The sequence below is a fragment of the Panthera onca genome, chromosome D3 (assembly GCF_046562875.1).
Source record: "Panthera onca isolate mPanOnc1 chromosome D3, mPanOnc1 haplotype 2, whole genome shotgun sequence".
Classification (NCBI taxonomy): Eukaryota; Metazoa; Chordata; class Mammalia; order Carnivora; family Felidae; genus Panthera; species Panthera onca.
Genome location: NC_138350.1, coordinates 11,285,915 through 11,296,254, shown reverse-complemented (window position 1 = coordinate 11,296,254; position 10,340 = coordinate 11,285,915). Strand labels below are relative to the sequence as shown.

Genomic DNA, 10,340 nt, shown 5'->3' with positions numbered 1-10,340 from the left:
ATCAAGGAAGTCCCCTTGGAGGAGGTGGCCTCTGTGTTAAGTCATAAAGGATGAATGGAGTTATTCAGGTAGCCCAGACAGAGGGCTCTGTTTTACTCCTATGAGTTTGGCAGATAAAACACAAACCTACAGCAGGGCCCGGAGGGTTTTTTTTTTTTTCCTGTCGGGGAGTGGGGGAGAATCTTCCCGCAAACGGTGAGTTTGATTTATTTCTGTAGAATCAGGAGGCGGGCAGAGTTTCCTAGTGGCCCTGGAGTCGCCAGTTTGAGATCTCTGGGAAGTATACTGGAAGAGAGGGCGATCGGTCATCACATAAACAGGATCTCAGATGGCCAACTGGCGTGCCAGCTCTTTATTCCTTAAGTCTTGATGAGGCCTCCAGCCACCCAGTCTGCCTTAAGTTGGAGCTCTGAACAGTTCAGAATTTAGTGCTGGACTTTGCCACTCCCCTTAAAGTCTGTCCCTCCTGAGACAGCCCTGTGCAATGGCCATGACAATTTACAGTTCAAACAGGGAGCCCCAGAGGGGCCAGAGGCTGCAAACATCTAGGTCTGACCTCTTCCCTTCGGCTCTCTCTGTCTCCCGGAAGGCGGAAGGACGCAGAACCTTCTAGAACCCGAGGCTTTGCTCCCAATTCCTCCCTCACTAAAATGATGGCTCTCTTTCCTTAATCCTTTCTTGGGGCTGTGCTATCTTTTCCAGTTTTCATCATCATTAGGATTGGGGCGTGCTGACCCACACGCCGAAATGAAGCAAATCAAATAAAATATAAAGAGGCCTGTCGAAGTCCTTTCAAGACAGCCAAGGGGAAGTTACCCCAAATTAAGGCAGCGCCTGTGAGCACGGCAGTCAGAAAACCTTTTAGCTGAAACCAAGAACATTCCCGGGCGAGGTATTTCATTATTATAATGGTCTATCTTGGATGAACAATTTAGGAGAAAGGTTAGCGGCTGAATACAGTTCTTACCAGAAGAATGCTGGAAGGGCTGTACAGGAACCTGTGCATTCTTCAGTTCGAGGCAGGGAATTTGATTCAATTCATGGAGCTTTTAGATTTATTTCCCTGGGTTTGAGGCCTGTGCCTTATAGGTGATCTTTGTTTTCAAACTTCCAAAGGAAGGCTTGGCTGTCATACTCCGATGGGGGTCTAATGACGTCCAGCCACCCATTAGTTAATTGCTCCCAGGAGAGGTGAGAAGCTAGGCGCGTGATGATCCCAGGGTACCTACTAGTCGTGGGACTCAGAGAGTGAGATGGGGCAGACACAAGTCTCCAGGCCCATCTGAGTTCAGAGTCCTGACTGCGTGTCCTCGTGAGAGAGGTGTCCTATCGGACGGAAGCTGTCGTGGCTGTGTGGCTCTCGGGTGACATAAACAGTGATGGCTCTTGAAAACACTCGACTAACATGTCGTGAAGGAGCCTGAATTCATGTATGCATGCAAGGACTGTTTGCTGAGGACCTACTGTGTGCTCCTGAGGTTATGGCTGCAGGCAAGACACGGTTGATGCTCTCGTGGGGTTGACATTTACCGGGCAGATGGCCAGCACAGAAATCGCATAGGATAGGGTATGTGTTCATTTCCCGAGGGCTTCGAACAACAGAAATGTATTCTCTCGCAATTCTGGAGGCCAAAGTCCTTACTCAGGGTAGGGCCCTCCTCTGTCGGAAGCCTGGACTCTTCCTGGACTCTTTCCTTAACTCTCCAACTTTGGGAGGGGGCACATCCTCCTTGGCTGCGTCACTTCAAGCCCCGCCTCTCTTATCCCATGGCGTTCTTCCTGTGTGTCTCTTCTCACCGTCTCATGAGGACATCGGTCATATTGGATCCGGGCCCTCCTTAGGACCTCATCTTGACTTGATGACATCTGCAAAGACCCTGTTTCCAAATCAGGCAATTCACAGGCAATCCGGGCTTACGACCTCAACGTGTTTGTTTTAGGGGACGTAATTCAACCCCTAGCAGGGCATAATGGAGGCACCGCTCAAGCCTTGGAGGGGAGGCGGTGGTGCATCGGGGGGGTTATAAGGCTTCTCGGAAAAGCGGAAGGCTGGAGAATGTGGAAGACACGACGTCTGTCTTTGGGGAGTGGGCAAATGGAGTTGGCGGGGGTTTGGACCGAGTCATAAACGCAATTCAAAAACCAGGAGAATACGTAGTGATTAGCTCCCAGGTCTTTACCCCATGTGCTAGCATCCTCACAAGTCAAGTCCATCTTTATCAAACCCCGCCCCCCCCCCAAATTAACTGGATACACTTTTCTTTATTCCTAAGAGCTTGCTTGGTGCCCGGTCTATGCCTGGCATTGTACCCAGGCTGCAGGTAAAGAAAAGGAAATCAAACTAAGGTAGAAAACAATACAATTAAATTGACGGTACTGTCCAAGCGTCCTCCACTTGAATGATGACGGAAGGCAGTCAGATAATCCTAAGAGGTGGTCCACCAAGGGGACAATGGTCAGGCTTTAGGATACAGAGAAATGGGTCTAGTTCTAGCTTTGTTGCTTCCGAGCTTATGTGAACTTGGCCGGGCGAGGCGACCTGTCGGTGTCTTAGTTTCTTATCAGCAAAATGAGATGCTAATCCCCGTCTTTCCAGCTGGCGGTCCAGAACAGGTGAGTTAGTTAGCGTTGGCAAAAGTTCAAGTGCTTTGTTGGGCCCGTAGGAAGTGCCCAATAGATGGTGATGACGATTTAGCCAGGCAGCTAAGGAGGTAAAATGTCCACATATAAGAAATGAAATCCTAAAACGCTTGACCCCAATGTCAAGGTGGGGATAGGAGCCATATTACAGAGAATAGTTAACCGCCTGCTAAACTGTACGAATAATAACTAGTGTAAGAGACTGGGCTTGAGAGGGGAGATTTATGGGTGAAAAGGGGGCAAAATGGGGGGCATCCCTTGCAGAGACGATGGGGTAAATGGATTCATGGGGTGGGCAAGTTTGGAGTGTGTTTTTATCTTTTTAATTAATTATTTATTTAATTGTATTTATTTTTTGAGAAAGAAAGAGAGACACAGAGTGCAAACAGGAAAGAGGCAGAGAGAGAGGGGAGACACAGAATCCGAAGCAGGCTCCGGGCTCTGAGCCGTCGGCACAGAGCCTGACGTGGGGCTAGAACCCATGAGCTGTGAGATCATGACCTGAGCCGATGTCGGGTGCTTCCCCAACTGAGCCACCCAGGCGCCCCTTGAGTGTGTTTTTAAAATAATGAGTAGACATAAGCGGATCTTGAGAAACTTAACCGAAGACCATGGGGGAAGGAGAAGGGGAAAATAGTTATAAGGAGAGGGAGAGAGGCAAGTCATAAGAGACTCTTAAATACAGAGAACTAACTGAGGGTTGATGGGGGGACGCGGGGGAAGGGGAAAATGGGTGACGGGCATCGAGGAGGGCGCTTGTTGGGATGAGCAGTGGGTGTTGTATGTAAGCAATGAATCATGGGAATCTACTCCCGAAGCCAAGAGCACACTGTATACTCTGTATGTTAGCTAACTTGACAATAAATTATATTAAAAAAATAAAAACTAAATAACATAAAATAAAAATGAAAAATAAACTAAAGTAAAATACTGAGTAGGGCACGTTGACCGGAAGCAGCTGGCTTACTTGAAAAATGCAAGCCGGGCTCATTCATTGGAAAAGGAGTTTGGGGCCTGAAGTGCTTTTAAACTACACTCACGAACCCTTTAACACTTCTATCAAGGGGTAGGTGTTCAGGCGCCTGGGTGGCTCGGTGCTTTAAGAGTCCGCGCCCGACTTCGGCTCAGGTCATGATCTCACGGTTCGTGAGTTCGAGCCCGGCACTGGGCTCTGTGCTGACCGTGCGGAGCCTGCTTGGATCCTCTGTCCCCCTCTCCCTGCCCCTCCCCTGCGCTCTCTCTCTCTCTCTCTCAAAAATAAAAACATTAAGAAAGAGAGAAGTAGGTTTTCTTTCCCCTGTGTTGAAAATGGGCGATCCTGGTGATCGGTCACAGAAATGATGCTGTGTGGGTTCTGAGGCTAGGTCGTAAAGAGAGATACAGCATCCGCCTGACCTTGTCCTTCGGGACATTCACCTTTGGAGCTCTGGATGTGTTCTGAAGCTGCCGTGTTGGAGGGAACACGTGGAGAGATCTCAAAGAACAGGGAGGGATGCTTTACATTTTCCCAGTCCCGGTGCCATACGTATAAGGGAAGAAGCCTTCAAGATGACTCCAGCCCCAGCCTCTTTCTGCCTCCAGTGACGTGGGAGGGTCTACGCACCAACTGCCCTGCGGAGCCCAGGTGTCCCCTAGAGAGAGAGGAATAATACATGAGCGTTGTTTTGTTTCATTCAGTTAGAGGTGCTTTGCTGTACAGCAATGGATAACCAGAGCAGGACGGGGCTAGGAAAGTCTGCTGAAGAGGCGTGGATGTAAAAGCGCGGCCAGTGGGAGCCATGGAAGGTGTTTGAGCTATAACATGATCAAAGGAGTGCTTTAGGAAGATTAATCGGAAGGCCTCCGCCAGGTACCCGTGGAGTAAGGAGAAATGGACCCCTGTTAAAGAGGTGAAGGTGGAATCCTTTGTCTGTTTTCTCCCGCTTGCATGGCCTATAATCTGTCCCCGGGAGATGGTGACTTGGCCCCGGGCAGCGGAGCCCCGCTTACTACAGAGAAGGGAGGGTTCGCCTTGCCCAAGAACAGACGTCGAGGAGAACACCGAGATGGCGGGGTTGGAGGAGACACTGCGGGAGGTCCCCAGGCCTATCTGTTCTTCTCTCCAGCCTCTCTGGCTCTGGGGGCGTGGGCGTTAGTGTCCCTCGTGAGCTTAGGGTCTGAAGGTAAGCCTGGGGGAAGTCATAAGTGTGTAATTTACGCGTGAATCACCTAGTAGAGCATTAACATAAAATTTATAGCCCCGGGTGGCAATTAGTGTAATTAAACAGCCTGAGATGCTTTGGAGTTGGAGGCACCTCTGTTCACTTTTGAGACAGAGCAAATAGGCAACCTGGCAGATAAGCTGGGGTGGGGGGGGGAGACCCGGAGGGGTCAAAGGCCTTGGCAGGTAATTCACCGGTAATTTGCAGAACAGTCACAGGATATCTGTGGGCCCTTTTCAGAAATGTAGATTTCCTGCTGGGGGCAGGGTGAGCTCTGAGGTCTTGGACAGTCCTCTCAAAAGCTTCAGCGATTGGGAGAAATCAATCCCAGGCATTGGCCAGCCCAGTGTGCAATACCTTTTTTTGCAGTGCTCACCTGGGGACAGGTCTTCCAAATGCAGATGCAGAGGCCCTGCCCCAGATCTGCTGCATAAGAGCAGCTGAGAGGTGGGCCTGGGGGCTGGGTTTTAGTGGGCACTCAAGTTGTACTTAGCCCCTGTGAAGTATGAGAGATCCTCCTTTTCCTGGAGGAAAGTTCAACTTGGTTTTCTTCTTTTTTTTTTTCTTTTTTTTAAAAATGTTTATTTTTGACAGAGAGAGAGAGGGAGGGAGACAGAGCATGAGCAGGGGAGGGGCAGAGAGAGAGGGAGACACAGAATCCGAAGCAGGCTCCGGGCTCTGAGCCGTCAGCCCAGAGCCCGACGCGGGGCTCGAACTCACGGACCTCGAGATCGTGACCTGAGCCGAAGTCGGACGCTCAACCGACTGAGCCACCCAGGCGCCCTTGGTCTTGGTTTTCTGTCCGACTTTGCACATGAAGACTTGTTGCGTTTTTTTTTTTTTTTTAAGTAATTACAATAGTAACACATGTTTACTGTAACCATTTAGGAAAATCTGGTCTGCTTTTAATAAGCAATTAAAAAGGGAAGATTCACAGAATGATTCGTGTGCCAGTGCTCACCAGGGCGGTTTCTCGTACCCAGTGCGCATCTCTGGATAGAACAGCTACGTTCGCTAAACGGAGAGAGAGGGAAAAACACCTCCAGCGTTGCCGAAGCAGCCTTGCACAGGGCGGCTACCATTCGTGAGAATTCAGCCTGAAGCCTTTTCAAAGCTCCCAGGACGTGCGGGGCTGGGGCAGCCAGGGTGAACGGGTGGAAAGAGCCTGCTCAGAATGTTTTGCGTTACAGCCAGAAGCTCAGCACATCCAGCCAACTCAACAACGATTTAGGCAATTGCCTGGACACCGGTGAGGCAGCAGTTAACAGCCCTTGTGATTCCGGTCCCTTCCGGAGTCCGGTGGGGGCCAGATGACAGTGGGCCTGCAGAAGGATGCAAAACCAAATGCATTCGCCTTTCCGGGAAAATCTTACCCTTAAGACGGGTCTTGTTTCGGGGGCGCCTGGGGGGCTCCGTCGGTTAAATGTCCCAACTCTTGATGCTGGCTCAGGTCATGATCTCGCAGTGCATGAAATCGAGTCCCGCAGTGGGCCCTGCGCTGAGTGTGGGTTCTCTCTCTCTCTCTCTCTCCCTCCCTCTGCCCTGCTCGCACTCTCTCCCTAAAAAAAAAGGTCTTCTTTTGACCTTGGACAGAAGACAACTCCGGAAATGCTGATACACATATCTGAGGCTCTCACACGCTTGGTACAGCAGAGATCTACAAACTGTGGCCGAGGGGCTCAACTGGGACGACCACCTATTTGAACTGGCACGCGGCCGTGCTCGCTCCTTCCTTTCTTTACCTGTTGCCTCTGGCTGCTTTTGTGCTCTGGCAGGTAGTGGAGTTGTGGCAACAGAATCGGAAATACTCAGTCTCTGGTCCTTTGCAGACAGCCTGTCAACTCTGTGGTAGAGAGAGCCGCAAGGGGGCCCGGATAGGGAGGTCTCCTGGGTATCCGCGTGGCCGGGGGACAGCCGCAAACCTTAGTTCCTGCCGGCCCTCTGGGATTCAGGGAGAGGAGAGACCTCCGTCTGCCCGGGCACTCTGGGGTCTTGCTTCCGGGGTGGCGTTTCCCGGGCTCGTCGAGGTCCGATGACGGCTCCATCAAAGCTCACACCCCTTCTCTGCCCTGTGCCCTTCCGTTCAGGCCCCCAGGTGATGTCTGGGAATTCTGCCTTCATCCACCAACAAGCCCTGGATGCGGATTTAAACCCTGCTTGGCTCTTCAGCGGATCTGCAGACAACTCTCGAAGGACAGGGGCCTGTGGAGCCAGGGTCGATAGAGACCAGACAGAAGTCGTTTGGGAGGCCGAAGGCAGGCCGTAACCATGTTGACAAGACTCGCATGTCGGTGACCGGCCGGATTCTTCCTTCTCCTTTCTCACCAGGGTTCCTCCCGGTCAGGGGTTGTGATTATAGGTACTGGGGAGGCCGAAAGGCCCTGAATCCCCACATACACTGGGTGGATTCACGCTCCAAGGTGGCTTTGCTATTATCCTACAGTCATTCTCTGGCCAGACTAGAATCTCCAATCCTTGGTGCGCTGTGCCTTCTGGGAGGCTGATGACGCTTTGTGAAGGCCGCCAGCTCCCGTGGGGACGAGTGAACGACCCCAGAGCTGAGCTTCCGACAGCTTCCCAAACTCACGACTCAAAGGGTTCTGACCGAGGACGTGGAGAGGGGAAGGGAGGCTGGCAGACCACGGGCACAGGTTTAAATCCCACCTCTGCCCTTGGAACCCAGCTACCCTGGGGCCAGGAGAACGTCATTCCTCTTCAGACCTCAGTTTTCTCATCTGTAAAACAACCTAATAGAACGCTTGAGGGGACTGCGTTAAATGCCATCGGCTGCCAGTCCCATTGTCGGTACCCAGTAAAGGTGTCCTTCCTTTTGTGCACTCCTCCTCTGTTCTGAAACCTTACATGGCTCCCTGCTGCCCACCCGATCAAAGCTGGGGGAGAGACGCAGCCAGTGAAGAATGGGCAGGGAAGACAGTGGGTGCTCAGACCTGTGAATATTCACGGGTGTGGGGTGTTTGAGAATCAGCTAGAAGGCATGTGGCCAGCAAGGGGAAGGGGTAGGAGTTCTGGCCGGGCCAAGTCAGCAGGGGCATCCAAAGGAGTTTGGATCTGATGAAAAAAAGAAAAAACTTGGGGTCCCGGGGTGGCTCAGTCGGTTGAGTGTCCCACTTCGGCTCAGGTCACGATCTCACGGTTCGCGAGTTCGAGCCCCGCGTTGGGCCTGCTGGTTCCAGTGCAGAGCTCACTTTAGATTCACTGCCCACCCCCCCCGCCTCTCCCCTGCTCACGCTCTCTCTCAAAAATGAATGAACGTTTATTTAAAAGAAAAGAAAAAGGAAAAGAAAAACCAAATGCGGAGGCTTTCAGCAGGGGAGTGATTCGATCTTGCACCAGGTTAAGATGATGCCTCTGGCTGTTGCAAGGGGAATCCTGGCACATGCTTCCGGAAAGCACCTGGTGGGTGCCTTTGTCCCTGCGACCTTCCTCCGTGCCTGAGTTTTCAGAGAGTTGAGGTCTGAAAGGGCTGGGAAGCGAGAGAGAAAAGCCTGTTGGTATTGAGAGCCCCCAAGGCCAAGTGGAGAGGCCTGGATCCCTGCCTGGGCTGCATGAAAGCCCTGTTATTTTCCAGAAAAGAAAGGCGGCGGGCACAGGTGCCCTGGTCTTGCCTTCGTCCCTCTGGCTGCTTCCTGCCGTCAGGGCTGCTTGACCCCAAGGAAGTGAAGCCCGCAGTGTAGGTGGCGGCTAGAAAGGTACTGCGCCCTCTGCTTGCTCTGGAGGTGGCCAGACTTCACCTTGAACTGTGGCCCTGCCGCTTCCCAGCTGGGAAGCTTCTCCGAGCCACCGAGTCTTGATTTTCTCATCCGCAGAATGGGAATAACAACAGTGCTGACTTTACAGCACGGGTCTGAGCCCTGAGAGAGGGACGGCATATACCACAGTCCCTCGATAACGGGCACACGCTGCTATCGTTAGCTGCGAGATGAGTGGCTCCTATTTTTAAAATTTTTTTTGAGGAATTTGAAAAATAAAGTAGAAAGAGGATGATACTTCTGGGTAATTCCAACACCTAGAATTCAATGAAGTTGTTTTTGTTTTTAATTTTTTAAAAATTTTTTAAAAAATTAAATTAAAAAATTAATTTTTTCAATTTTTTAATTTTTTTAATTTTTTAAAATTTAAAGAAAAATTATTTTATTTTTTGAGAGAGAGAGAGAGAGAGCACGAGTGGGGTAGGAGCAGAGAGAGAGAGGGAGAGAGAATCCCAAGCAGGCTCCGCGCTGTCAGCACAGAGTGGGGCGTGAGGCTCAAACTTCACGAACCGCGAGATCACGACCTGAGCCGGGATCGAGAGTCGGATGGTTCACTGACGGAGCCACCCAGACGCCCCCCCCCCCCACCGCCAAAGAAGTTTTAATATCTCTAAATCTAAGTTTAAAATCTATACATCTAAATCTCTATGCATTTAGGATATTTATATCCCAAATAATTGTGGGTAAACTCTCAGGACCTTTGAAAATCCGGGCAGTGACAGAACCTCAGACTTGACACACCGGTAAGACTAAACTTGAATTCCTGGATCCCCAGCCTCCTCGCCGTGTGACTTTGGGCCTTTCACAGCACTCCGAGTCTGTCTCTTCCTCTTGAAGACGACACTGCTTTTTTTCTGCACAGTGACAATGGCTATCAAGAAGGAACGTCACTGAAAATGAGCTTTAAGTAGTCGTAGCGTTCAGTGCACCTTGTCCTAATTCTTTGAGAAGCGGTCATTCACGCGTCGCGGGTGAGATGGCCGGGGGACACGCTGTGTGTTTTAAACACGAGGTCCCCGCAGGCTGAGGGTCCGGCGTGAGCCCCACCTGACAACCCTGGGGGTTCCAGGCACGTGCTCCCTTCCCGGCGGTCTCTCTTTGACACCTAATCCTCCTTAAGAACCGGGCTATCTTTCCAGAAAGGGAAAGGCCCTTTGTTGTGAGTCACCGAGCTGCCCTGGGATGTCGGCGTTGTCCCCCCTGGAGCCAGCGGACCTGGGAGAGGAACCCCTCCCGAACACCCTGCCCGAGAGGATGTATCAGCCTGGGTGCCCAGGCCTGCCCCGGCGGAGGCGGGAGGGGGAGGATGTGGGGGGCAGGAAGGGGCTCCTCTCTGCAGTCCTGGCGCCAAGCACCGTCCCCTGGGGCCATTGGCAGGCCAGCTCATTTTGGGGGAAGACCTTCCTTCCGGTCTCCCTGTGCCATGTTCACACCTCTTACCCCAACAACCAAGGGAGGTTTTGAAAATGAGGTTGTGTCGCTCAGCTTTCAACCTTCCAGTGGCTTCAGTGGAACCTGGAATAAAACTCAGGCGCCCCGCATGGCGCTCACCGCACCAGGGCCCGGGGTGAGGGACTCCGGAAGCTTCGACCGCCCCGCCTTCCGCATATTCTTTGGACCTTTGTCTGGTTCTCAAGGGGTGGAGGGAGGAAATTGAAGGGACGGTGATTTTGTCCCCCAGAGGACAATTTGGCGATATCCAGTCGTCACAATTTTCGGGGGGGGGGGT

General features: G+C 51.8%; 1 long non-coding RNA gene across 1 annotated transcript; it reads left to right on the top strand.

The window, feature by feature from the left end:
• The first annotated feature begins 89 nt into the window (after window positions 1-89).
• On the top strand, window positions 90-6,213 carry LOC132665406 (uncharacterized). The gene is made up of 3 exons (XR_009604129.2): window positions 90-195; window positions 4,318-4,529; window positions 5,825-6,213. It is a non-coding gene; the product is annotated as an uncharacterized LOC132665406 (long non-coding RNA).
• Window positions 6,214-10,340: the final 4,127 nt, after the last annotated feature.